The sequence below is a fragment of the Sapajus apella genome, unplaced genomic scaffold (genome assembly GCF_009761245.1).
Source record: "Sapajus apella isolate SASKATOON/1434 unplaced genomic scaffold, GSC_monkey_1.0 scaffold160, whole genome shotgun sequence".
NCBI lineage: Eukaryota > Metazoa > Chordata > Mammalia > Primates > Cebidae > Sapajus > Sapajus apella.
This window is the reverse complement of record NW_022437100.1, coordinates 1,057,787-1,085,360: the sequence shown is the minus strand read 5'-3', so window position 1 is coordinate 1,085,360 and position 27,574 is coordinate 1,057,787. Positions and strand designations below refer to the sequence as shown.

General features: G+C 57.3%; 1 protein-coding gene across 9 annotated transcripts in view; it reads left to right on the top strand.

Annotated features, from left to right (window-relative positions):
• Window positions 1–27,574, top strand: part of ELFN2 (extracellular leucine rich repeat and fibronectin type III domain containing 2) — a 60,465-nt gene that overhangs the window by 12,241 nt on the left and 20,650 nt on the right. The window contains exons 1-2 of one of the 9 annotated variants that reach the window (XM_032266778.1): window positions 5,541–6,102; window positions 11,037–11,122. The exons of 7 other annotated variants lie outside the window; for them this stretch is intronic. The gene's annotated coding sequence lies outside the window, so the exon portion shown is untranslated. Of the gene's footprint in view, window positions 1–5,540; window positions 6,103–10,634; window positions 11,123–27,574 lie in introns of those variants that run through there. One more of the 9 variants, XM_032266787.1, reaches the window with a different exon arrangement.

Sequence of the window (27,574 nt, the reverse complement as noted above, 5' to 3'; positions counted from 1 at the left end):
GGCACATAGTGCCCTGGTGGCTGAGCCAGGATGGAGCCAGGTGTGGGAGGCTCCCTCTCTGGTGCTCCTGTCCCGCCTGCGCCAGGGCCTGCGTGTGCACTTTAATCAGGCAAGCCCTGTCCCCACAGCTGTTGCCTGAGTCCCTGCTCACTGGTCTCTTTTGTGGGACTCGGGTGCCCTGAGCTGCTCAGCCAGCCCTGGCCTAGGGCGCAGTGTTCCAAGCACGTGGCTGGTGGTGCTCTGAGAATAACCGAGTCAGGGGAAGGAAGCCTGCCCTGTCTACCATTTTGGCATCAGCAGGGGGACAGGCCAGGCAGGGGACTGAGGGGATGCCCAAAGAGGGCCATTTGAGATGCCTGGGAAGTGATGGATGACTGTCTTTTAAGTGAAGAGGGCCTGAGTTCAAATCCCAGCACTTCTGCTTTCCTGGTAGGTGTCCCTGGTAGGTGTCCCTGGGCATGTTTCTCCACCTTTCCGGGCCTCAGTTTCTTTACCTATACAATGGGGATGATAAGAATCCCCACTTCCCCTTGCTGGTGCAAGGCTAGGGGACAAAGTAAGGCACAGGGCTTGGCACTGAGAGGTGCTCTGGGTGGCAGCTGCTAACATGTCAGGTGGCCTGGGAAGGAGGAGAGAGGGCTGTCCTGGGTGGCCTCAAAGGGCAGGCTGAGACCTTGGCCCATGCTGGAGACTTTCTGACAGCTTGAGCTGTCTTGGGATGGGAAGGGAGAATGTAGTGAGCGCACTTTGTAAGTGAGACTGCCCAAGGCTGCCAGGAACATGGGGTTTGAGAGCACTAGACTTAGGTTCATGTCCCGATGCTGTCATTTATGTGCTGTGGGATCTTGGGAACCTCAGTTTTCTCACCTGCAAAATGGGAGGACTACCAGTGGAAGCAGGATTACTTTAAGTGAATGAAGGGATATGGAAGAGAACTAGGATGAACTTCAAGCTGTATAGCAACCTGGTTTCCAGAGGAGGAAGGCCAAGGAGCAAGGGGTTCAAGAGGTGTACAGCCATGGTGCTGACAGCTGCGGTTTATTGAGCATCTGCTATGTGCCAGGCGTTTTCCCACAGGTTCCAGATCTCACTGGATTCACTGGCCTTTGACTTTGCTGTTCCTTCTGTGCTCACTGCTGCTGCCCTGGCTCAGTGCATGGTTGTCTCCTGTTCTGGTTAATTGTCACCTCCTCAGGGAAGTCCTCCCTGACCACCCCGTCCTTTGCTCTTGGCCTCCTGCCTCTGTTTTCTTAGAGCTCTGAACACAGTTTGATGCTGTTTTATTTGCTTACTTACTCTCTGCCCTCCCACCCCTGTAGACTATCAGTTCCCTGAGGGCAGCTTTTTGGTCTTGTTCTCTGCTGTATCCCAAGTGCCTTGAATGGGCCCTGGTACATAGTAGATGTTCAGTAAATATGTGTGAATGCTCACACACACACGTGCTCACACGCATATGGCTGGTGGGTTAGGTAACCCCACCAGCCACCCTGGGAGGTCAGTCTTGTTATTCCCATTTTATGCAAGAGGATGGTGAGGCCAGGGGGGCCTGGTGAGTTGCCATGGGTACACAGCAGGATGTGGGTGGCAGGCTTGGCATTTGACCTGAGCTCCAGTCCTGCCTTCTGCTGTATACCAACTTGTTGGGAGGCCTTGCATTTCTGGCTACAGAACTGGGACCTGACTCTGGATGCAGAGTCAAAATCACAGAAGGTTCTTAGGGAATGCCTGTGCCGTAATGAACAGCTTTTGGAAGAAATCAATCGAGACGCTCACTAGCTGTGTGTCCTCAGGCAAATTACTTAAGTACTGTGTACCTCAGTTTACTTATCTGTAAAATTGGGATACTATCTAAGCTGGCTTCTAGGAGGCGGTGGGCTTTGAGCTTTGATTTGTGAGGCCTCCTCCCCAATGTCACCATTAATGGGCTGCGGGATCTTTTTTTTTTTTTTTTTTTTTGAGAGACAGGCTCTTGCTCGGTCACTTGGACTGGAGGGCAATGGCGCAGCCATGGTTCACTGCCGCCTTGACCTCCTGGGCTCAAGTGATTTGCTTATCTCGGCTTCCTGAGTAGCTGGGACTACGGGCGCATGCCACCACGCCCAGCTAATTGTTTTTTTTTTTTTTTTTTTTTTTTTTTTGTAGAGATGGGGTCTCACTGTGTTGCCCAGGCTGGCTGTGGGGTCTTGGGAGTCTTCACCAGCCTAGTCTGAGGAGGCCTCCCTGCCGGCTGTAGAGGGGTTTGAGACTTTGGCTTCTGAATAGGCAACATTTTACGTGCCTGGGACAGGTGGTTTTCTGCCCTGCCAGCCTGTGCCCTCTTACCCCCACTTCTGCCAGCCCCACCTCTTATCCCTCTAGGCCAGAAGAGGGAATAAAGGCAAGAGAAAACCAGGCTGGGATTGAGCACCTCTTCCACCCTGGGCTTTTCTGCCTGGCCCCGCCCCTTCTGCGGCCGCAGCAGCCCCTGCACATTTGTCACAGCTGGTTACAAATGACCAGACGGAGGCCTGGAGAGGTTTTCTTCCAGGGTGCAGAGCAGGGATTTGGACCTGCACCCGGAGGTCCCTGCCCATGCTGTGTCAGGGGAAGGGAGAGAGGAGGAATTGGGGAGCACGGTTAGGGGCTCCTGGCCCAGACCCACTCCTGGGTCACCTGGGGTGGGGGCTGCTGCTCCCAGCCCTGCCAGGATGAGCTTAGAGTGCTGGGCCCCCAGTGGCAGAAGCTGGACCTGGAGGGGCTGTGGAAGGGACAGGCCGCTTCCCCAGCCTGGCTGCCCACCCTGCTGGCAGCCACGCCAGTCCAGAGAATAGATCTGGCCTTGTGTGAGGCTATCCTGATGCCTTGCTCAACACCCCATTTGTTTGGGGAGGAGAAAGGGGGGTCTGTGGTGCCCAACAGAGGTGGGATTCATGGACAGGGCCTGGTGGGGGGGGTAGCCTGCCTGGTACTGGCCAGGCCTGGAAGCTCGCCAGGAAGAAGGGAGAGCAGGGGCTGAGGTGTGGCCTGGGGTCCTACTTGGCCCTTTGGGACAGAGTCCTGCCAACGGGTGGGGGTCTGTATGGATGGGGGTGCTGGAGGAGGGGTCATACCCTCCTGACTTCCTAGTCTTTGGGAAGGGGAGTTCGCTGTCTGAGGGAGATAGAGCCCCAACTCCCCGGAGCCCCAGTCAGAGGGTGGAGGCACTGTGGGTGTACTGCGCTCAGTCTGGTTGTTTTTGTTTTTTTTTCTTTTGAGATGGAGTTTTGCTCTCTTGCCCAGGCTGGAGTGTAGTGGCACAATTTTGGCTCACTGTAACCTCCACCTTCTGGGTTCAAGCAATTCTCCTGCCTCAGCCTCCCAAGTTGCTGGGATCACAGATGAGCATCACCATACACAGCTAACTTTTTTGTATTTTTAGTAGAGATGGGGTTTCACCATGTTGGCCAGGCTGGTCTCGAACTCCTGACCTTAGGTGATCTGCCCACCTCAGCCTCCCAAAGTGCTGGGATTACAGACAGGAGCCACTGTGCCCGGCCTCAGTCAGCTTTCCGAATGTTGGAGGAGAGATCGTCCACTGAGTGGAGGTTCCTGGAGCTCAGGGAAGACTCTTTTTGGAAGAGGCAACCCCTGAGGACTGGGAGTGGTTGGATTGGGGCAGGGGCTGCAGGAAGCCCTGTTTGGCTGTGGGAAGCAGGCATCGTGAGTTAGATCTCATGCCTGAGTTGTCATATGCCCTGGTCTCAGTTTGCCTATCTGTGAAATGGGAATACTGCTAGGCTCTTGGAGGGGATGGAGTGAAATAGGGTTGGAGATAGGACTATCTGCACATAGTAGGCCCACAGGGTTGCCAGGGGCTGCATGGTAGGGCCTGAGGAGTTCTAGAAGCTACTGAGAACCCATAGCCCCACCCTTGTCTCCACACTGGGTCACAGCCCAACACACCCAGCATAGGAGGTAGGGTGCCCTCTGGGCGGCAGAGATGAGGGGCTGTGGGCCCCTTCCTGCCTCCCGCTTGCTGTGTGAGCCTTGCCTGCCCCACTCTCTCTGGAGCTCAGGCAGAGAGAGAGTGTCCCCCTGTCCCGGAGGACACTATCTGAGGTTTGTGGGGCGACACGGACCTTCTTCCCTTCCCCTCCTCACCCTGGGCTGGGACTCAAGGATAGAGGTGGGGGCCTTTCAGGACCCCAAGCCTCATCCTGGGAGGAGATGGGCTGCAGAGAGGGGTGGGCACTGGGGTGCCCCAGTGGTGGTGTGTCAAGGGCCCTTGACCTAAGCAGAGCTTCTGGGGTGAGGCCTTTGCTGTCCCGAGAGACACTCCTTGGCTTGGGGGTGGCAGGTCAGAGTGGAAATGCTCCCGGGCTGCAGGACAGGGTGACGCAGTGATCAAGCCCTCAGGCCCAGCTGTTGGTTCCCAATTCTATCCATGACGAGTTGCTCCACCTATATGTGCCTCTGTGTCCCCACCTGTCAAATGGGAATAAAAGTAGTACCCACCCCCCAAGGGTGCCATTATGAGGCGCTTGGTGCCACACCTGGCCTGCAGGGAGTGTTCAGGAATGCTGGCCCTGGGCTTGCTGCCGGCTTTCCTGGTGGTCGGAGCAGGGAGGCAGGGCTTCAGGGGCCATTCTAGCTTTGAGGCTGCTGGAGACAGGCTGGGGCCTGTGGAGTCCCGGGTCTGGGTGCTGGGTCAGGAAATGTGAGGGTGTCTGCCTCTGTGGCCCCTCCTGCTGCTGCCTGCTGTACAGGATGTTGAGGAAGGAGCCGATGGGCTTTGGAGTAGACGCGTGGGTTCCATCCCAGCTCATTCATATTCATCCCCTGCTGGCCTTGGGGCTCTGGCCTGAGCATCCTCCGAGCCTCGGTTCCTTCATGTGGTAGAATGCGATGCGGGCTGTGATGGGGATTAGGTGAGAGGAGGCGGGAAGACAGCGGTATCCACGCCCGCGGCTTCCGGTCAGTGCCCGGCTTGCCCTTCTCCGATTTGGTGCTGCGGCTGATGGCTGGAGCGGGAGTGGCTTTGAGAGTGGGTTCCTGGCTGGGCTGAGTTGGCCGTCCACCTGGACGCTGTCCTCAGGACCATCTGGGGAGGGGGGAAGCGGGGGCTTGACGGGGAACCAGGACCCCAGAGTGTGGGAGGGTCGGAGCCAGCAGGTCTCCCTGCCACTGCCCGCACTTGTGGGCAGGCTGCAGCCCAGAGAGGTGAGGCGCTGGCACGGGGCCACACCACAGCGAGTGACCAGGCTGAGGGCAGAGCTGGGGCTTCCTGGCTTTCCTCTGGGGCTCTTTCACTTCCCGCAGCCCCTGGACCAGCCCGAAGCGGCTGCTCTGAGCAGGATCACCCTGGGGCTGAGCTCCTGCGTTCTGTTTCTGTCTCTCTACCTGTCTCTTTGTCTCTGTCTGCTCACCCGTCTCTCTGGCCCTGCCCCATCTGTTTGCCACAGCCGCCTGTCTCTGTCTCTCTCTCAGGCCGCAGGAGGGAGCCAGCTGGACCGAGGCTGGGCATGCATGGGCAGATGCGTGTGTGCGTGTGCGCCCTGGTGATCTTTGTGCATTTGCTGGCTTTTGGAGCATGTACACGTAGTTGTGCAAATAGACAGACCCCCTTCTACCTGGGGAACTGACACATGCTCTCAGCATGCACAGCAAAGGAATGGGCCACTGCCTGTTCCCAAGGCCTTTTCCCCAGAGGCTGTCACTGGCCCGTGTTTCCTGGCACCTATAAACACATGTACGCCATCTGTTCTTACCCAGGAGGGATTCTCCTCACAGCTGGCCCTGCACCCCCCTGCGGCCCCTGACTGCACCCTGAGCACCCTCCTCAGGGGTGCAGCGGGACCTGGGTCTGAATCCGCCTTGGAATGGGCTGTCCTTGAAAGGACATTTCCCTGTGGTGGGTGCCTGGGCTGTTTGCACTTTTTCCACTTTCACCAACTTCAGATTTGAAGTGCTCATCACTCTGACCCGGCAGGCTGCCCTGGGGCATGGGTGGGCTGGTTTTCGGGGATCTGCTTCCAAGGCTAAGTGTGGATGTCTGGGCTTCTCCCGCAGTTGGCTGAGCACTTTAGGTAGGAGCCCATTCTGGCTGGGATTCCTGCCTATGGGCTCCCTGGGACCTGGGGAAAGGTAGGTGTGAGGGTCCAGGGCCAAGAACCCGGCTGTCTCTGGGGACAGAGCACTCTGGGACCTGGAAGGCAGTAGCAGGTGCTGGGAGGCCCCACAGTTCCCTGCTGTTGTCCACCTGCTGCGTCCAGGATCACTGGGCTTGGGCTCCCCGGGGCTACGGGGAGCTGCTTCAGGGCCCAAGAGCTTCCCAGGGTCCTTGAGCGCCCACGGGAGTGAGGGGCCTTCTGGAGCAGGGGGTGGGGCCGGTAGGCGAGTGCCAGGCACAGAGCAGGGAGATGAGGCGGCTGGAGCGGTGTCTGGCCCTGGCCTGCGGCACCCATCCCTGTCTCCCTTTAGACGTCCTCACAGACTGTCCTTGAGCCTAAGCCTGGGCCAGTCCTGGACAAGCTGAAGGTACCTTGATGCTGTAGGGAGAGAGCACTGGACAGGGGGCCCTGAGCTCAGCCTTTGAATTGCAGCTCTGCTTCTTACCTTCTGTGGGACCCAATTGTCAGGCCGTTCACAGAATCAAAGGGAATCATGTGTTCCTTTTATCAACAACACTAAATCACACCATGTGCCAGGCACTGTTCTAAGAACTTTAGAGAACTTAGCAAAATTCTCACAACTACCCAACAAAATAGATACCGTCACCATCCCTACCTGACAGATGGGGAAACCGAGGAACAGAGAAGTTAAGGGTCCTACCCACGGTCACACAGCGACTCGGTGATGAAATCAGGATTTGAACCTGGCCATCTGAACCTGACCGCCATGCAGTGTTGGGTGCCCTTGGCAATCCCTGGAAGGCAGTTACTGGGCAGGGCTGGGCCAGCCTGGTCGCCTGGTTTGAGCCTTGAGAGTGGTCCCGGAAGAAGGTCCTGGCACATGGTAGGGGTGGCAGTTTGGGATCAGGCCCGATTTGAGTGCCTAGCTGATCATTTACTGAGCAAGTGACTTGATCTAGCTGAGCCTCAGTTTCCCCATTTGTAAAACAGGGTAACAGCCCTTCCTTGGCAGGGCTGTTGTGAGAATTCTGTGCAGTGAGGCTTAGGTGCTCAGTATGTGGTGGGCAGCTGTGAAGGCCCCATGACCAGGTGTGAGGGTGGCAGTTCAAGGGACACCTGTGCCAGTGGAGCCGAGTGTGTCCCCTGGAGACACTCTGTGGACTGCAGAGCCTGATGGGCCCTGGGGCGGGTGTGGCTCCGCCCCTCTCATCATCAGGCACACACCTGTCTACCTGCTATATACATTGCACAGCTGGGCCCAGGACTGGGGCCGCGGTGGTCCTCTGTGTGTGTATGCATAAATGTGTGGGCCATACTGCAGCCCCTGGGGATCACGCGTACATTCTCATTCACACACCCGCCATGCAGAAACTCGTGAGAATCAGCCTTGGACAGCGTCTCATCCAGCTCTGTCTCGTTGTGTGCGTGAAACAGAGGTCCAGAGAAGGGAGGGGAGTTGCTCTGAGTCCCTCCATGAGCTTGGATGATCTGCAGTTTAATTGCTGGGTAGGGCCTTTTCTTTTTTTGTTTTTTGTTTTTTTTTCAGATGGAGTCTCGCTCTGTCACCAGGCTGGAGGGCAGAGGCGCGACCTCAGCTCACTGCAACCTCTGCATCTTGGGTTCAAGTGATTCTCCTGCCTCAGCCTCCCGAGTAGCTGGGACTACAGGCACCCACCACCACGCCCAGCTATTTTTGTATTTTTAGTGGAGTTGGGGTTTCACCCTGTTGGCCGGGACGGTCTCTATCTCTTGACCTCGTGATCTGCCCACCTCGGCCTCCCAAAGTGCTGGGATTACAGGCGTGAGCCGCCGCTCTGTGTCAGGCCTTTTCTGAAAAATGCTGCCGTGAGCACCGCAGGTAGCATTTTTATGGCTTTTCATGAAAATGCTACCTGCGGTGGCCCCTTCACTTGCCCACATCCCATGGGCCAAGTCTCTACAGAGCAGTTTCCTCTATCTGTCAACGCCAAGGCTCTTGTTTTCTGATGTCAGCGTTTACTCCAGGGCTCACTGCACGGAATTCTCACGGAGAAAGCGCCGTGAGCATGGGGGCCTGGTCTGTCTTGTTCACAAACGTGCCTGTGGTGCAGCACAGCGCCGGCTGCGTGATGGTAGGGGCTCCATAAGCATTTGTTGAAGAATAGGTGGCCCCGTGGTCACGTCTGAAATGATTTCTAAAAATCGTGCCCTCCAGCTCGCTTATGGTAAAGGCTGAATTTCAGAGGGGCAAGGACTTTCCCAGAGCCCGAGCAGGGAATTGAACCTAGGCTTTCTGGCTCCCAGTCCCAAGCCCTCTTGTTCTGTGCGCTCATGTACACATAGGACACACACACACGCACACGCACACGCACACGCGCACGCGCGCGCGCGCGCGTGCGCGCATGCACAAATGCACACACAGTAGGCCATGATCCAGAAGCTTCCCTCTGATCATTGCTCAATTATCCAGCCTCAAATTGTCCATCTGTCCTCTTGGCCACGGCCATGGGCAGCATGCCCACTGGGGCACCTGTTCTGGGCCTCCCCCCAGCCCGTGGCTGCCTGGAGGATGGGGCGGGAACCCTGGGAAAGTGGGGCCGTCTGTGTGACCACAGGCACCTCCCTGCTTTGCCCAGTGGACTCTGTCTCCTGCTTTGGACCACGTCACTTCCATCCCACCCTGAAATCTCACCTACTCAAGCCTCCCAGTCAACCTGCACCCCGCCCCATTGCTGGGCTCTCAGGCTTTAGGGGAAGCGGGTATCATTCCTGGGGACCAGCTTTTCCCTCAGCCTCCCCCAGGAAGTCTGCCCTAATGCCCGGGAGGATGGCAATTAGTATGAGTCAGGCTGATTAGCTCAGAAATTAAGTCTTTGTTTCCCTCGCTCCCCAGTTTCCCTAATTGAGCAGATGCAAAGTGGAGGGAGGGGAGGGACTACCAGTTGGTCACGGGGCTAGAGGGGCACATGCGTGGCTGTGTGCTTGCTGTAGGGTGGTGGGGGTGGGGGCGGCATGGATGGGAGGCACCGTCTGGGGGTCCCTTTGCTCTCTGCTTTTTCCCTGATGTTGGAGCTCCAGGGAGGACCACCTGGGGGTGAGTCCCGAGATGCACAGCCCGCTGGCGTGTGATTGAGCTGACAGGTGTCACGCCCTGGCAGTCCGTCATGAGTGCTTGTATGCAGTCATTCGTTCCCACGTCCAGGTCTTCATATCCAATCACTGATCGTAACTGCTGTCACTTACTGAGCAGCTGCTGTGTGCTGTCACTGGACTGGACACCTTTCAGGTATGGCCTCGTTCAGTCCTTGGGACAATGCTGCAAATAGGGGACCCTTGTTTTTTATTGTTCATTTGTTTTATTATTTTATTCTTTGAGACAGGGTCTCACTCTGTCGCCCAGACTGCAGTGCAGTGGTGCAATTGTGGCTCGCTGCAGCCTCAACTTCCTGGGCTCAGGTGATCCTCTCACCTCAGCCTCCCGAGTAGCTGGGGCTACAGGTGTGCCCCAGTATGCCCAGCTAAGTTTTTTTTTTTTTTTTTTTTTTTGAGACAGAGTCTCACTCTGTTGCCCAGGCTGGAGTGCAGTGGTGCGATCTCGGATTACAGGCACCCGCCACCATGCCCAGCTAATTTTTGTATTTTTAGTAGAGATGGGGTTTCACCATCCTGGCCAGGTTGGTCTTGAACTCCTGGCCTCGTGATCCACCTGCCTCGGCCTCCCAAAGTGCTGGGATTACAGGCGTGAGCCACTGCGCCCAGCCTAAGTTTAAAAATTTTGTTTTGTGGAGACACAAAATTTTTTTTGTGTGGAGACAGGGTCTTGCCATGTTGCCTAGGCTAGTCTCAAACTCCTGGGCTCAAGTGATCCTCCTGCCTTGGCCTCCCAAGGTGCTCAGATGACAGGCATGAGCTATTGTGCCCGCTCAGGACCCCCCTTTTTTTCCTAAAGAGAGGAACCTGGGGCTCAGAGAGATGAGATGATTTGTCCAAGGTCACACAGTTTGGAGAGGCCAGGAAAGGGCTCAGATCCAAGTGGTCTTATGTGGCCCTGTCTCGGGCTAAGGGGGGCTGTTTGGGCCGGGAAAGGGCATCCTGTGATCACATCGTGGTCGGTTCAGGTCCTGGACTCCAGGTTGAGGCCTTTGTCTTTCTCGTTTGTTATTCTGGCATCAGCACATCCTCCTTCTGGGTCACTGGGAGGAGCAGTGACAGTAATGGTCATCATGATAGCAGTGATGGATTATTTAGTGCTTGCTGTGTCCCGGGCAGGGGACCCATGTCTGACATGTTTTCTTATTTCACGCTTACAATGACCCCATGAGTCATGGGGTGGGTACCTTCACTATCCCCATTTTATATTTTAAGAAGCCGAGGTGGCCGGGTGTGGTGGCTCATGCCTGTAATCCCAGCACTTTGGGAGGCGGGTGGATCACCTGAGGTCAGGAGTTCAAAACCAGCCTGGCCAACATGGCGAAACCCCCTCTTTACTAAAAATACAAAAATCAGCCGGGCGTGGTGGCATGCACTTATAATCCCAGCTACTCAGGAGGCTGAGGCATAAGAATTGCTTGAACGTGGGAGGTGGAGGCTGCAGGGAGCTGAGCGCACGCCATTGCACTCCAGCCTGGTCAAGAGGGAGACCCTATCACAAGAAAAAAGAGGCTGAGGTTCAGGGCGGTGGGGGGCGTTGCCCTGCTTCCGCAGTTGGTAAGTAGGGGACCCAGGATTCAGCCCAGGGCCTGACGCCCGGCCCCTCCTTCTTGATCACCACTCTGTGTGGTCTATTACACATGCGAGGTGCCTGGCACACAGTAGGTTCTCAACACAGGTTAGTGTCCTGACTCCCTCCCTGAAAAAGCAGGTAGCTGGAACTCCTGTGTCTCTGGGGCTCAGCTAAGGATCTGGGGGGATGGCCCTCCACACAACAAAACCTACGTGGTAGGTATTGCTTTTATTTTCATTTTACAGATGGGGAAGTTGAGGCTCAGAGAGGTGAAGTGACTTGCTAAGGATCCCATAGCTGGTGAAGTGTTGGGTTTGGACTTTGAACGTAGGTGGGTGTGGCAGGCTCCTGAGCACGGGCATCCACTCCCCACCCCACCTGTGCTTGAGCACGGACCTCCCGGCCCCAGCGTTGGCTGCTGTGCTCTCAGACCAGCATCTTTTTTTTTTTTTTTTTTAAGACGAAGTCTCACCCTGTTGCCCAGGCTGGAGTGCAATGGTGCGATCTCAGCTCAGTGCAACCTCCACCTCCTGCGTTCAAATGATTCTCTTGCCTCAGTCTTGAGAGTAGCTGAGATTACAGGCATCTGTCACCACGGTTAATTTTTTGTATCTTTAGTAGAGACAGAGTTTCATCATGTTGGCCAGGCTGGTCTTGAACTTCTGACCTCATGATCTGCCTGCCTTGGCCTCCCAAAGTGCTGGGATTACAGGCGTCAACCACTGCGCCCGGTCCTCAGGCCAGCATCTTAACAGCTGCATGCAGGGGATGCCCAAGTCTCCATCCTCTGCTGTCACCTGCCCCTGGCTGTAGGACATGGCATGTGGCCACCTGCTGACTGGACCCTTCTTTGGGGTATTCCTCTGATCCCTAAAACTCAGCTGGTCCCACCCGGGCTCTAGCTCTATCCTCCTGCACTGCCCATCTGCCCGTTCTCTGAGGCTTCCTGTTCCAGGGCGGGCACTGCCCTCACTCAGCCCCCACCCAGACCCTGGGCGGCACCCATCAACTCCCGCCTTGGTCTCTCTCTTCAGCTGCCCGACTCTTCACCAAGTCTGACTCAGATCTGCTCTCATGTGCCCACCCTGCTGTCCTTGCTTGCGTCAGGTCACCCTCCAGGCCCGTATCATTGCAGCATCCCCAGAGGCTGCTGCCGCCATTCTGGCCCTTCCGATGCATTCCGAACCTTTCCATTGCTGTCATCTCCCCAGCGCGTCACTGGGTCCCCACTGCCCTTGGGCCGAGATCCAGGACCTTGGGACCTGTAAGGAGTTGGCCCAGCCTTGGGGCTCCCTCTCCTTCTCCCGTTCCGTGAGCCAATTCTCCTGACCTTGTTCCAGTTCCCCAAAAGTGCCACCTTCTGGGTACTGCATACGTGGTTCCCTTGCCAGGATCACCCTCAGCAAAGCCTCCTGGACCCCAGGACAGACGAGGTCCCTCAGGTGTCCCTGCACTGGGGATGTTCTTCTCTTCCCCCAAGAGCCCTTTGAGGGGAGTTGTGTTGCCCATTTTGCAGATGGGGAAGTTGAGACTCAGAAGACTAAAGCTGGAAGCCAAACCCAAGGCTCTCTCATTCTGGGGCGTGTGGTCTCCTTGGCATGTGCAGGTGTGTGTACACGTGTGCACACACGGCGGGCACCACAGACGGCTGGCCTCTTTTGGGCTGGGATGATGACCCTTGTTGGGGAGAGGAGGTCCTGGGTGGTCTCTGGGTGCCTGACCTGCCTTTTCTGCCTTTTCCCCTGGTGGGGGTGCAGGTATGCTTCGTGAATTTGGGGACGAGTGTCAGCCCCTCACTAGACCCTGGGGCCGCAGCCTCCGAGGCCTTCTCGCTTTTCTCCCTTTGCTTCAAAACAAACACCCGTGAGCCCAAACCGCCCATCCAATCAAGGCACAGATGGAGTCGGAATTAATTAGTCCTGTTGCCAGGGCAACCGGGACCCAGACCAGGATCCAGTCTTCTCTCGGACCACCCCCACCCTCCAGCCTCATGGCCCCGCCCCTTAGCAGCCCGGCCCCGCCCTCTGCCCTGCAGGCGCCGCCACAGGGGACGGCCTTGGGGACTCCTCTTAAATCGGGAAGGGGGTGGTGGGGATGTCTAGGAGCTGTGTTTCACTCTGGGCCTGGTGGGATCTTGGGCAAGTCCCTTCAGTGCTGAGAGCCCAGTCTTATTCCGCAGAATGAATGGATGGACAGGTGGACCTGCCAGGGGGTGGGGGTGGAGCGTCATGGAGTGACTCTCATGGGGCACTTGAGACTGGTGAGAGAGGGAAGAATGAAAGTGGCCTCAGCTTGGGATATTGTGGAGACTACGCTGGGGATGCGCGGCCGCCCCAAGGCAGGTGTGCAGTGGTGTGCCTGCTGGAGGCTGTGCAGCCTCCCTAGTTGGCAGCAGTGATGGGGCCGCCTCCCCAGACCCCCAGATCCTGGACCCCAGTACCCAGGGCTGTATTCTCCATCTGCATTCATGGCCCTGTGCAGGGCTCCACTTAGCTCTGTTTCTTCCTCTGTGGACCCAGGTAAATGCTTCGCTTCTCTCTGCTTCTTCGGCTTCGTCTGAACAGTGGGCATGTCTGCACCCCCCGGCAGCTTCATCTCGGGCCGTGTGAAGCCCCCAGTGTTGGCCAGTGGTGACTGCTGAGTCGCTTCATGTTTGAGCCAGTGCTGGATGCAGGCCAGAAATCCCTGTGAAAGGGACTCTGGGGAAGACAGAGGGGACAGAAGCCCTACCCTCTTTTTGGGGAATTTGAAGCACATGCACTGATGGCCACATCACCAGACACACCTATTATGTCGGCTTTAAGAAGAGCTCACTGGGCCGGGCGCGGTGGCTCACGCCTGTAATCTCAGCACTTTGGGAGGCTGAGGTGGGCGGATCACGAGGTCAAGAGATCAAGACCATCTTGGCCAACATGGTGAAACCCCGTCTCTACTAAAAATACAAAAAATTAGCTGGGCGTGGTGGTGCACACCTGTAGTCCCAGCCACTTGGGAAGCTGAGGCAGGGGAATCACTTGAACTTGGGAGGCAGAGGTTGCAGGAAGCCGAGATCCTACCACTGCACTCTTCTGGCAACAGAGCAAGATTCCCTTTAAAAAAAAAAAAGAAGAGAGCTCACTGTGTCAGAGCTCAGCCTATTGAGATGGGGAAATCAAGGCAGGGAGGGGAAGCTGGTGAGGCAGGGCTGAGCTCCCTAATATGGCTTTGGATGCTGTTTTGTTGATTCTGCTGGATGGCGCAGGGCTGTGCAAGCCACGTCTTCAAAGGCCAGGGCTTGAGTCTCCCTCTGTGTGACCTCAGGGAACTCACTCCTCCTGCCCCACCCTCAGCTTCCTCTTCTGTGAGCCGGAGACTCCGGGGAGGATGTAGCTGGTACAGACTGGGATGGGCTGGGGCTATGGCTTTTTCTGCTTGGTGCCAGCACAAGGGGGCAGCTGTGGGCAAGTGAGGCATGGTCTCTGGCCTGGGCCATTCTTCAAGGTGGACTCAAGTGGAGGACATGGAGTGGACCTGAAGGGGACAGGCCACCTCTAAACCCCATCTTCTATCTTCCAGAGTCCCCAATGCTGGCTTGGCACACAGCAGCGCCACCCTGGCTTGGCATGCCCAGGGTTGGCTGGGACGAGGCCCAGGGCATGCTCTGGCTCCTGCTCAGCCTCCCGCCTGGTCCTGGGACCCACCAAGGCCCTGGAGGCTGAGCACCATCTCTCCTGCCACCTGCATAATTGCCTTTTATTTGCTCCTCCAGCTGCCAGGGAGACTTCCCTCATACTGTCGTGGTGGCACAGGGGCTCAGGAGAGAAGATGGGCCGGGACTGGTGGCTGCACTCTCGCCTTGGCTCCACAGCCCCTTCCTTGGGAACCGTGGGCAAGTTGCTGCCCCCTCGTGAGCCTCAGTTTCCTCATCTGTCACCTGGGCTTCGTGATGCCTCTAATGAGATCACTAGTTGGAAAGGCTTTTGAGAGGCAAAAACTAGGGGTGGCAAACTCAGCTGGGGCCAGATCACTGCACGGTGCACGTCTGGTCTGCGTAGGGCAATAGGGTGTGGTGGGGTCTGTGGCAAACTCCAGCGGTCAGTTTGGATGGCATCAAAACTCAAATGTGTGTCAGCGCTGAGCCTGCCAACAAAACTGAACCACAGGCTGCCTTTGGAGCTGCCAGCTTGCCCCCGGAAGGCAGACTCTACAAATGGATTAACGGGTGGTGGGGGGGCGTGGTGGGTATTTAACTCTTCTTTACATAATAACAAGGGCCAACATTTATTGAGGGTTTGCTCTGTGCCAGAGACAACTAAGCACTTCACTCGGATTATCTCCTCTGATCCTCCCAGGAGCCCCAAAGCAGGCAGGGTGCAATTACTTTGTAGGTGAGGCAATTAAACCACAGAGAGGTTAAGTCAGGAGCCCAAGGTCACACAGCTGCAGAGGAGGGAGCAGGGCTCACTCCTGGGCCTCCTGATCCCTTATCTGGGGCTTTTTCCTTCAGCCTCCCAGGGGCAGGTGAGGCAAGGGCAGACCCCGTAGGCAGGGAAAGACAGACGGCAGCTTTTCCCTCGTTGCCAAGGAGGCTGGGGCCGGGGAGAGGAGAAACAGAATTAAACAAACGAAGGGTGTTGTGGAGCTGAGGACGAATAACTTATTTTGTATGGGCTTGTTAACATTTGTGAAGTTAAGTAAGCAGGAATTTATGCCCCTCGTTTGCATGCATTAAAGGGAGGACTGCTGGGGCCAGCCTGGTTACTGGGAAACCTCACGTGCCTCTTGAGGCGGTGGTCCTCTGGCTGTGCAGGGAGGGTTTGTTTGGGCTGTTCCTAGTGATTTCTGCAGGTCCAGCTGGGGCCATGTTTCCTGAGGGCTCACTGCGTGCTTGGCACTGACCTTCCCTGGCTGCGGCCTCCTCTCTCGCTGCTGGGAGTGGAGCAGCTGGCCTGAATCCCATCGCAGTGGCTTAGCCTTTAGTTCACCGGCTGAATGTTCTAGAAACTGCTCCAAGCCTCCCCTGGGACCTGAGAATGTGCGGGAGGCCCCATGACCACCAGCTTTGCTGCCCAAGAGCTGGGAGACCTGAGGCATGTTGCTTTGGCTCTCTGGGCCTCAGTTTCCTCATCTTTAAAATGGGGACAATGATAATATTATGTACACTGCCTCACTTTGTGTCTCCCTCTTAGACACTGCCCACCTGAGATGACACGGGCTTGTGGGGAAGCCGTATTCCCTTTGCTAGTTGACTCGGCTTTTTGGAGACCCTTTGTCTCCGATAGGCCTGAGCGCCAGGTGACCCATCCTCTGGAAGGCCACACAGCCTCCCCCAGCCTAGGCCTTCACGGCCTCCTGCACGTTCTGCTTGCAATTCCTGGTCTCCTGCACGACTATCTTCCTTGGAGCTTCGAGCTTCCTCTGGGCAGTGCCACGTCTGTTGAGGTCATTGCAAGTCCCCCGCACCTGCCCCAGGACTTGGCCCAGAGTCAGTACTTGAGGAGCAGACATGAAATGAATGAGTGAATGAAATACTTAACCTCTGTTTGTTTTTGCTACTTAGGAATTACGAGTCCCTTCCAGGTGTGTAGTGATTTATGGGTTTAAAAGCACTTTTGCCGGGTGTGGTGGCTCACGCCTGTAATCCCAGCACTTTGGGAGGCCGAGGAGGGTGGATCACAAGGTTAGGAGTTTGAGACCAGCCTGGCCAACATGGGGAAACCCTGTGTCCACTAAAAATACGAAAAATTAGCCGGGCATGGTGGCACCTGCCTGTATTCCCAGCTACTTGGGAGGCTGAGGCAGGAGAATCACTTGGACCCGGGAGGCGGAGGTTGCAGTGAGTAGAGATTGCAACATTGTACTCCAGCCTGGGTGACAGAGTGAGACTCCGTCTCAGAAAAAAAAAGAAAAAAGCACTTTCAGGCTAATGCCCTCGTTTGAGCTCCATCTTTAGATCCCCCTACAAGAAGGCAAGACAGGGCCGGTGTTCCGCACGGACTCTCATGCTTTTGTTTGTTCAAGGAAACTTCAACTGCCGGTCTGGGTCAGATGCTGGGACCCTGGAGAGGAGTGAGGCCGTGTCCTTCCCTCCAGGGGCTCAGGGGCTGCTCTCAGCAGGCGTGCACACCCAGGGTGGGTGGGGAGCCCAGGGGCCTGGGGAGTCCTTGCATTTCTGCGGGCCTCAGGCTCCCATCTGTCTAATGGGTGACAGCGAAGAGGTTTAAGCCTCTTCCAATTCTGACAGGCTATCATTCTTGGGAGTCAGGGTTTGTCACCAGGCATCTGCTAGGAGGCCCTAAGATGCCAGGATGGCTTTGCCCCAGCCCTGCCAAGTAGCCCTGGCTCTCCCGGTGGCTGAGGTGCCCCTCAGGCACAGATGTGTGCCTCCAGGGGGCGAGGGAGGGAGGCAGCTGCCTCTGCTGTTACCCCCAGGCCCGTGTCAGTGGGGGTGGCTCTCCATCCACAGTGGGAGTCTGCCTGTGGACTGAAGATGCCATCCGACTGGACCTGGGTGGGGTGGGGTAGGGGTCAACACGAGGGGGTGGGTCAGCATCTCTGAGTTGAGTGGAGGGTGGTTGAGGCCCCTGACCTGGGAGGATAATGATCCCACCTTCGCTTACATTCTTCCCCCTTGCACCCCCTTACCGCCCCGCCCCCCCTTCCCAGGGACCAGCTTCGTGGCCTGGGACATGGAGGGCTTGGCCTTCAGAGGCAGGGAGGGGGTAGTTACAGGCCTTGCCCTGCAGCAGCCTGGCTTTGGGCCATTGTTTCCCCTCTCTGTGCCTCAGCTTCCTCCTCTGTGCCTTGGGGATGATGCTGGTTTAAGGGTTCAGTGAGTGCCGAGGAAGCATGTGGTCAAGCTCTGCAAGCCCCTCCTTCTTTCATTCACCAGGAGGAGCAAGGTGGCCATGAGGGGCAGTGGGGGCTGGAGCAAGTGAGTGAGGTGGGAGGGGAAGAAGTGAGGTCTGGGAGGGTTTTGAATACTATTCCAATCCCATGGGCGTCAGCAGCCGGCGAGGGCAGAGGCTGGTGATCCAGTTGTGCAACACTAGGGGCTCGGTGGAGGTGGGAGAGGTGGACTGTTGGTCCCTGTGGGCTGATGAACTTGCTTACCCTGACTCCAGGCACTCATGGGTGGCACAGGAGGGAGTGTTTCCTCAGCAGGCAATTCTCACGGGGCCAGTCTGGGCTGAGCATGAAAAGAGTCCCTGCCCTCAGGAAGCCTACCACAAAGGCAGACTTGCAAGCCAGTCCTTACAGGGTGGCTGAAGCCTGGAGGGCTTCCTGTAGGAGGCAGCTTTGAGTCCTGGTCCAAGAAGCAGCACTCACTGGGTGGGGATGGAACAGGAGGGTACCCCAGACCTGGGAATCTCAAGGGGAAAGGCCAAGAAGTGTGAAAAGCCTTTCCAAGTTTAGAGAGGGGTCACGTGCTGATGCCTGGGATTGGGGAGGGAGGATCCAGGAGTCTGGGGGTGAGGTGAGAGGCCCCTGAGTGCTCTCTGGGCCAAGAGAAGGCTGGACGCTATGTCTTCCAGCAGTAGGGGGCATACGTATGTTTGGGAGTGGGCCCTGTGGATGCTGTGTTTCAGGAGGGAGCTGGTGGGGGGAGCTGAGGAATTGGGGATGGAGTTTCTTAGAGGTGCTGGTCTGGGTCAGGCTGGAGGTGGGGAAGTGGGGAGGGCAGGAGTGGCGGTCAGGCCTGAGCAAGGGAGGAGCCTGGGAGGCCGGGCACCAGCTGGGGAGGTGTACCCGTGTGCACGTGTGTGGCTGCGTGTGTGAAGCGGGGAGCAGTTTGTCCTGATGGTGTTTGCGGGCAGATTGCAGGGACAGGGCCAAGCCAGACTGTGGAGCAAAGGAGCTGGGGAGGCACCGGAGGCTTCTGAGCAGGGCGGCGACGTGACTGTGTGCAGGAAGCGGGAGGCGACGCGCTGGGGAGCTTTACTGGAGGAGGGGAAAGGGACCCGAGAGGAGCGGGGTGGTGGAGCCCAGGGCGGCTCCGTGGGAGAGGTAGCATTGGATCAGAATGTAAAGGCTGAGAGGTTTGCTTTCTAGAAGTGGAAGGAGAGGCACAGCAGGTGGCTGGAACGGCCTCTACAAAGGCTCGCAGGAGAGAGAGGCTGGCTGGAGACCAGCATTTCAGGGGCCTTGGAGGGATGAAGGGCAGGTTGGAGTCCATACAGAATGTGGTGTAGACAGGCTCTCTCTCTGAGTGCCGGGCACGGTCCCCCCAGGACTGTGTGCTAGCTCTGCCCCCACAGCTGCTTGGCTCGGCCGAGGCATTTGACCCTGGCACCTTCATTTTGTTGTCTGTCAAATGGGGACCCCCTGTTAGACCGTGCCTGACAGAGTGGCTGTGAGCATTCGGTGAAATAATCCACGCACAGGGCGGCCTGGAAGAGATTTGGCTGTGTCCTTCCCATCTCATTTAACACAGCAACCCTGCAGGGCAGCCTTGTGTCCCCAGGGACCAATGAAGACATTGGCTCAGAGAGGCTGTGAGGGCTGCCGAGGCCACACAGCTGGGAGGGGAGCCGAGCAAGGGTCTGAGTCCGGGTTATGAGGACCCCAGACTTGGTGTTCTTTCTTGGGTACCCGCAGCCTCTCAGGATGCCTGTAAAATGCCCAGCCCAGCAAGCTTGCTCCCCTCCTTGTGCTTAGGAAGCTCCTGGACCCAGTGTCAGAAGTGGGTGGGAGACGATGCTGATCTCTGGCTTCAGGTCAGCTGCTTGCTTGTGGAGCCTCAGTTTCCTCATCCGGAAGTGAGAGCTCCATGTGCCCAGATAAGAAGACTGCACGGGGCTCCCACAAGGTCAGCGGTGTCAGCTCCTGGTCTAGATGAGGCTCCCGGCAGGGGCTCTGTCCATGTTCCCTCTCTTTCCCTGTCTCTCTGCACCCGCCTGACCAGACTGTCCTGAGGGCAGGGCCAGCGTGGGAGCCATGCTGGACGGCTCCCTGATGGTCACAGCAGCCAGGAGCTGGGAGGCCTGGCTGTCATCCGTCACACTAACGGGCACACTCAGCATGGGCGGAGTGAGCCAGTGGAGACGGAGGCCAGCTGTGAATTACATGCCTGGGGCCCTGTGTGGTTCTTTTGCTCTTTCAGTTTCCACTCCCTGGGTGCCTTCTCTGTGCCAGGCTCCTCACTGGCACTGGGGGCACAGAGGGACACACCATGCTGTCCTGGCCCTCTGGAGGGGACACAGTGGCCCTTCAGTGGGATGCCACTTGGAGCTGGTGAGCATGGAGGTGCTGTGGAATGGAGTGGTGAAGCCAGACCAGGGATTCAAAGAAGGCTTCCTGGAGGAGGTGACGCCTGAGCTGAAGCTGGTAGAAGTTCATGGTGTTGGTGGTCACCTACCAAGAAGGAGCTTAGTCTCTGTCCCTGGGGCTGCAGGAAGCCCCAGAAAGATTTTGAGCAGGAGAGGGCATCAGAGCTGCCTTCTGGCAGGGAAAAAAGCAGATCCCTGTGAGTGACAGGCAAGTGATGATGGGGGCCCGTCCTGGGGTGGACTTGGAGGCTGGTCTGATCTTCATCTTCTAGTGGGAGAGGAAGGAGTTGACAGGAAAGCTGGGATCTGTGGCCTGAGCAACTGGGCAGGTGGTGGTGACCGTGACCGAGTGTGGTCTGAGCAGCCAGGGGCATGTGTGAAGCCACCCTGGAGGAGAGGGCAGACGAGGCACCACAGGCCAAGGCCAGAGCCTGGAGGAGTGGCGGCAATTGGAGGGTCAGGGCAGGAGGGGCGGGGGCATGGCTGGGAGTCCGTGGGGGTCAATTCTGTCCTCTTTGGCTTCAGTTTCCTCACTTGCTGCAGGACAAGGGCCCTGGGTGCTGCTAAGGGATCTACCAGCTCTGACCTCCTTCAGAGTGCCCCAGAGGGTCTGAAAGTGGATGGCACAAGGTGTGCCAGCCAGGGGATTGTGGCACCCAAGCAACTCTGCTCCTGGGGCGTGGAAATGCGTGTGCTAACAGGGTTGGCTTCTGTAGCATTTGCTGAGCATCCTCTGCATGCTGGCCTCATGTTGGGGGCTGGGGACGTGGTGGGGACACAGCCCTGGTCCCCGCCTTGGGGTGTGCAATATGGAAACACCTAGAAAGCTGGGAGCGTTAGCTCACTTTAGGCAGACCCAATCTGAAAATTCAGGCTTTTGATGAGGAGTTGGAGGCTGATATTTATTTTATAAACTACTTCACAGGAAGCTTCCCTGAAATAGCGACGTCTCTGGCGTGTTTGCGGTGGGCTCCCGTTTGCCCCTCTGCGAGTTCCTGCCTTGTCCTTGTCTTTCCCACGGTGTGCCTGAAATCCTCAGCCAGGTGCTGGTCAGATGTGGAATGTCTGGTTAGCTGGTTGCAGCCCCTTCTGGGGGTCTCCAGCCCTCTCGGGTAGCAGTGGGTCCTCGGAGGTGCCGAGCCTCCCACTTCATTACCAGCTTTGGGTGTCTGGGGGGGTCAGCCATGTCCGTGACCCTTCTTCTGGCTTCCTGTTGGCTCGCAGTGCTTGTGCTGACAGCAGGCGGGGAACCTGCACCCTGCTTGTCCCCTGAGTGCTGAACAGGTAGCTCCCTGCCCCTCCCACCCTGGGCCTCCTTTGGCAATATCCTGCAAGACAGAGACTAGTTTGGCAGGTCTTTGCAGCCCGAGGTGCCAAGCCCAGGGCCTGATGTGTGGCGGATATTGTGGGAGTGATAACGGGAACCCTGGGTTGTCTTGTGCACCCCTCACCCACCAGTGGGTGGGGAAGCTAAGGCCCAGCTAGAGAAGGGCTTTGCTCAAGTCCTGGCTGCCACAGAGCCTGCCACAGGGCAGCTCTCTCCCCAGAGGGCCCCTGACAGCAGAGGAGGCTGGGAAGGAGACCTGGGCAGAGCCAGCGGGGGCAACGCCGTGGGGTGTCTCAGGCTCTGCGGCTTCTTAGCCGTGTGCCTTTGCGAAGTGGCCTCAGGCGCCGGGCCTGACCCCTCGTGTCTCAGATGGGTGGAATAACGCGCCCGTCTCTCAGGGCCGCGGAGGGCGTTCGTGAAGTAACTGATGTAGATGCCTGCTTGGGTCTGGCGTGAGGCTGGCACTCGATTGGTACTCCTCGATGACTTCTAGGACGTTTCTTCTGGTTGCTGGAACCAGGCACAGGCAGAGCCGGGTCTGAATCCCAGCCTCACCACGTACCGACTGTGACATGCTGAGGCCGCTTTGTCTTTCTGAGCCTCAGTTTTCTCATCTGAGAAACGAATCCAACGATCTTTTTGAAAATATTTTAATATTTTAATTTTTTTGAGACAGAGTCTCGCTCTGTCACCCAGGCTGGAGTGCAATGGTGCAATCTGTGCTCACTGCAACCTCCACCTCCTTCCTGGATTTAAGCGATTCTCCTGCCTCAGCCTCCCAAAGTGCTGGGATTACAGGCGTGAGCCACCGTGCCTAGCTTGACGATCTTTATCTTGATGTCCTGTGTTTTCGGCAGCCAACCCAGTGCTCAGTCCCAGGCGAGGAGTGAAGAGTTCTTCATTTACAGCGTATGAGGCACTGTTGACAGTCACCACGGCCCGTGGGATGCAGTTGCTGTCTGCACTTGATGAAGATTCCTTTAGGTTGCAGTATTGCTCTGCCTACCGTGTGCCGGGGGAGGGGGCCGCATGGGAGGACGCGCTGTGCTGGCCACTGCAGCCCCCGACGGTCCAGGGGGGCCAGACAGTCACCAAGGAGTCACCCTGGGAGAGATGAGCTGCCCAGGAGGAGGGCAGGAGGGAGCCTGGAACAGGTGGCCCGGCCAGGTCCTTGAGTGGCCTCGACCTTCAGGAGAACGTCTGGCTTTAGCCTGGGAACCGTGGGAGCTGCTGAAAGGGCATTAAGAAAGGGGCCTCGGTGGGTCCACAAAAGCACCCGAGCCGAGCAGAGGAAGGGGAGGACCTTGGGGCACCTGGAGAACCTGGGAGGTGGGTGGTGCCATCCAGACAAGCTCAGATGGAGGGGCGGCAGTGGACACACAGGTGTGTGGCCTGGAGAGGTGTCGGGGTGGTTTGGAAATGAGAGACGAGGGAGAAGGTGGAGTCAGGCGTAATTCAGGTGACGAGACCCAGGCACAGAGAGGTTCAGTGAGGGGCCCACAGTCACACAGCCAGTGGGGTCAGGAGCAAAGCCTCCATCCCAGCATCTGTAGGAGGTGGCAGCTGGGCCTGTGGACATCCTGCGGCCTGGCGTGCACGTTGCGTGGAGGTGGCAGGCGGGTCAGAGCCAGCAGGAGTGACACCGGTGGTGGCATCATCGTGCTTCATTTGCGGTGCTCCTTAGCGCCAGGCATAATGGAGATTGATTGGGGCGTCTGCCGGCGAATGGGATACCCATTCTGTGTTGCCTGAAGCTCCATTAGGCAGAGATCAGGCCTATAATGGAAGAGCTTGGGAAGAAGGTGCTGGAAGGAGATAGGGCCAGAGGGTGGCCGAGTGCCGAGGCCTCCTGGTGGCACATGTGATGGGAGGCCCTGGGGACCCCGAGTGAGAGAGGCCTGGGTGCAGAGCCAGCCAGCCTTGCCTAGGGAGATGACTTGACCTCACCGGCCTCAGCTTTCCGTCTGTGAAATGGAGGTTGAGCTCAGGATAGGACCATACAGAACTTAGCAAAGGCCTGGGGCATAGTCTGCGCCCAGGACCTGCTGGCTGCTATTATTTTTATTTTTAATCACTTTATTTTATTTTTTGAGACAGAGTCTTGCTCTGTTGCCAGGCTGGAGTACAATGCTGTGGCCTCGGCTCACTGCAACCTCCGCTTCCTGGCTTCAAGCGATTCTCCTGCCCCAGCCTCCCTAGTAGCTGGGACTACAGGCGCATGCCACCACACCCAGCTAACTTTTTATAGTTTTTTGTTTTTTAGTAGAGACGAGTGTTGACTAGGATGGTCTTGATCTCCTGACCTTGTGGTGCTGGGGTTACAGGTGTGAGCCACCGCGCCCGGCCTGGGTGCTGTTATTATTACTGCTGTGTGGCAGCTGGAATCCAGTAACTGGTGGGGGGTGTCGGTTGGCCTCTCTGATTTGGGATGTGTCACGGTCTGCCAAGCCAGAGCCCAGTCAGCCCAGAGATGCTGCCCTCAAGATGATGAGTCAGTGCCGGGACCTGAGGTCCGCTGACTGCAAAGTCCAGGCCCAGGCCCAGGTGTGGGTGGAAGCTACTGATGGGGGAGCACAGGGACAACTCCAGAGAGGATCAGCTTCCGTTCTGGGGGGGCGGATTATGTGAGTCCAAGAAGGACATGCAGAGAAAGGACAAAGGATGAGACGGGCCACCTTGATGAGGCTGCGTGGTGGTCGGAGACCATCCTTTGCCTGATTTTACCAGGTAAACATGCAGGAGGTTTAGAGAGGGTAAGGGCCTGGCTCAGGGTCACACAGCAGCTGTCGCTGGGAGCAGGCCTACCAGCTCCGGGGCCTGGGTGCTGTCCCCCTCTGTGAAAGAGGGAGGTGATCGTTTATCAGGGGAGTTTAATAATGAATGAAGTTGAAGCGTCTTTAATGCAGGCCTGAAGTAATAAGGGACCCTGTATTAATTCAGAAGTTAATGAATATGCAGGTGTGTCTGACTGATTAATGGGGCTCCCGAAGGCCTTAGAAAGGGGTACGTGAGCTGCTGCTGATGGAAATATGAATATTACATACATCTGGGAAGTCGGATAAACCGGAGAGCCAGATGGGCATCAACCAACCAGAGGGCTCTAGCAGCCGAGACTAGAATATGCATATTTGAGGGGACAAATGTAAACGGGCGTGGGGAGCACGTTCACTTCTTGCAATGTGATCGTGGGGACATCACTTAACCTCTGTGAGCCTTACTTCCCTCACCTGCAGAACGGTGTGAAAATAATACCTGGTCTCTAGGATCCTGAGGATGAAATGGGAGAGAATCCCTTAACAAGGGCGGGCTCGTTGGGAGCCTCTGACGGACACTGGTACAGCCTCTTTAGAGAAGAGGGTGGAGAAGTGGTTGAGGAGGGCCAAGGAGAGTGTAACTAGCAGTTCACGGCCGGGCACGGTGGCTCACGCCTGTCATCCCAGCACTTTGGGAGGCTGGGGCGGTGGATCACGAGGTCAGGAGTTCCAGACCATCCTGGCCAACATGGTGAAACCCCGTCTCTAGTGAAAATACAAAAGTTAGCCGGATGTGGTGGCGGACGCCTGTAATCCCAGCTACTCGGGAGGCTAAGGCAGGAGAATCGCTTGAACCCGGGAGGTGGAGGTTGCAGTGAGCTGAGATTGCGCCATTGCATTCCAGCCTGGTCACAGAGCAGTTAAATTCCCTGAAGATGGGCGGTGCTTCTATTGCACTGACAACAAGGAGGAAGAACACAGATAAACGGCACTTTTCAGTTTATAAAGGGGAGTTGCTCAGCGGGTGTCCTTTTTCCTCCTTCTTGAAGCAGCTGCGTGGGGCAGAGGAGATGGGTCTTGGGGAAACCGAGTCTCCGAGAGGGCTGGTCCCTGTCCGTGTCACTGGGCCAAGTGAGGGCCAGAGTTGGTCCTGGGCCCAGGTCTGCCCGCACTGCCTGAGAAGGGCCTTTCCAATATTTGCCAGGCCTGGGGCTAGGGGCCAGGTTCATCGCTCAGAGCCTCAGTTTCTCTCCCTGTCATGTGAGGATGTGTCTGCCACTCAGGGTTGCTTTGAGGCTCTAATGAGGAAGTGGGACACTGTCCCCTCACCTATGCCTGGCCTTTGGGGAGTCCCAGACACCGTCTCTTTGATGGTCAGCCTGCTGCATCAGCTGGACTTACATTTGGGGAATCGTGCTGCGGGGCTACTTTAGCTGTGGGCTCTCAGCACGTCTCTTGTCTCTCAGCCTCAGTTTCCCCATCCTTCACGTAGGCACGACAGTGTGGCTGCCATGTGTGAAGTGTGCAGGGCCTGGCACACAGCGGGTGCTGGATGGGTGTGCTCCTGTCCCCAGAGCCGTGTGATGGCCCTGTACAAGGTGGCTCTCTTATGTTCCCAGGGTGATGGTTTTCAGCTGTGGGCATACACAGAGAGCCTGCCTCGCGTGGTGCTGGGCCTGGGCTCACAGGGTGAGTGAGACTGTCCACCACCTGGTACCTATCCTCTATGAGGCCGTGGTCCAGGCAGAAGGTAGACGTAAAACCAGTGTCCCTGTCATGCGAGCTGGGATGGGGATGGGGAGCCAGAGGGTGGAGAGGGAAAGAGACGCCCGTTCATCTCCCTGTCTTCCCCACCAGAGCCCCAGCTGGAAGCCCAGGCTTTGGCTGTGAGTCCTCCGCTCGCAGGAGGCGATGCTCACAGAATGGCTGTTTGAATGCAGAGGGAATGAACGAACGAATGGCTGGTTTCTAGGCCCCATCTCTGCCTCTTCTCAGTTCCAGGCAGTGAGCGGGGCATAGGCAGGCCCCCACTTGACTGTCTCCGGGATCCGGGGTGATCCTGTTGAACAACCTTCTCTCCTCCCCAGCGCCCTGGGCCAGCCTGGCCGGGGTCAGAGAACTGTGAGTTGCTGGGCGAAGCGCCTTAGGAGTCATGGTCATGGTGCAGCCTGCTGCTGACAAGCAAGGAAACCGAGGCCCAGAAGGGAGAGGGGTGGTGGGAGGGGCAGGGCCGGGGTTAGAGCCTCTGTCTTGGCTGTGCCAGGTGGGTGGCCCTGCGGTGTCTAGCCTGATTGTGTATTTATAGTCCCCTCCTGTTCTATATTAACACCCAGGCCTGCCCAGCCCTTTGCAGCCTCCGGATCTGAGGATGCTTTTGAACCCTCTGGGGGACTGTAGAATCAGAACTCACCCCCATGGGGAGGGGCAAATGCGGCTCCTCACCCTTCCCTTCACAGCCCTGGGGCTCACACTGGGCCCTTTGCCTGCAGGATCTTTGCCAGCCCGGGCGAGGCTGGGGCCACCCTTTGGTGGGTTCAGCTTCTTCGTCTGGGGTTCGTTATCACGCCTTGCTTCCCTCTGGCTTGGCAGGGAGGCCGTGTGTACAGCATGAGATGAATGCATGGGCTCCATGGCCTTGGGCAAGCCAGGCCCCGCTCCAAGCCTCAGTCTCCTCCTCTGCAGAATGGGCATCATTCCCACGTGACTCTCCTGTGCCAGGTGCTGGGCACTCCATGCTTGTGAGCTGGGGGTCACTGTGTACACTCCTCACGTCTCTCTGGGCCTCATCACAAGCAGCCCTCAGAGCCTGGAGGGACCGGGGTGTCATCTCCATTTGACAGATGAGGCCAGTGAGGCCCTGCCACAGCGTGACGTACCAGAGCCATGCTGCCTGTTGGGGCAGAATTCGGACTCATCTAAGTCTGAATGGTCCAGCTTCCCAGGCCCCTCCCCAGGGCCCGTGGGCTCCTTGGGGCAGGGCAGACTCCTCACCCCACCAGCTTGGTTCCCGCCCCCTGGTCGCCATGGGGAGAGCTCCACTAACTCTATGCTTTTCTTACAGAGCAGAGACGACTGGCTGCCCTGAGCGCAATTCAATTCAACAGACATTTACTGAGTGCCTACTATGCGCCAGGCCTTAGGCTGGGCACTGGGGGAGGGGCGCAGAGAGGAAGATGGGGTCCTGTCCTCAGATAGCTCCAGGCTGGGGGGCGTGGAGAGGACAGGCAAAGGCTGAACAGCTCAGCACCAGGAGAGAAGCCGCTTGGTGGGCTGGATGCAGCAGAGCCCTGGGTTCGAGTGCATCACGGACAGCTGCCATTCCTCGTCTGCACCTCAGTCTCCCCATGTGCAAAATGGGGGAGACGATCTCTAGGACCCATGCAGTATTCCAAGAGCGATACCTCGGGGTTGTGGGGGCAGAGCAGAGGGGTCACCCTGAAGAAGGGAGGTCTCCA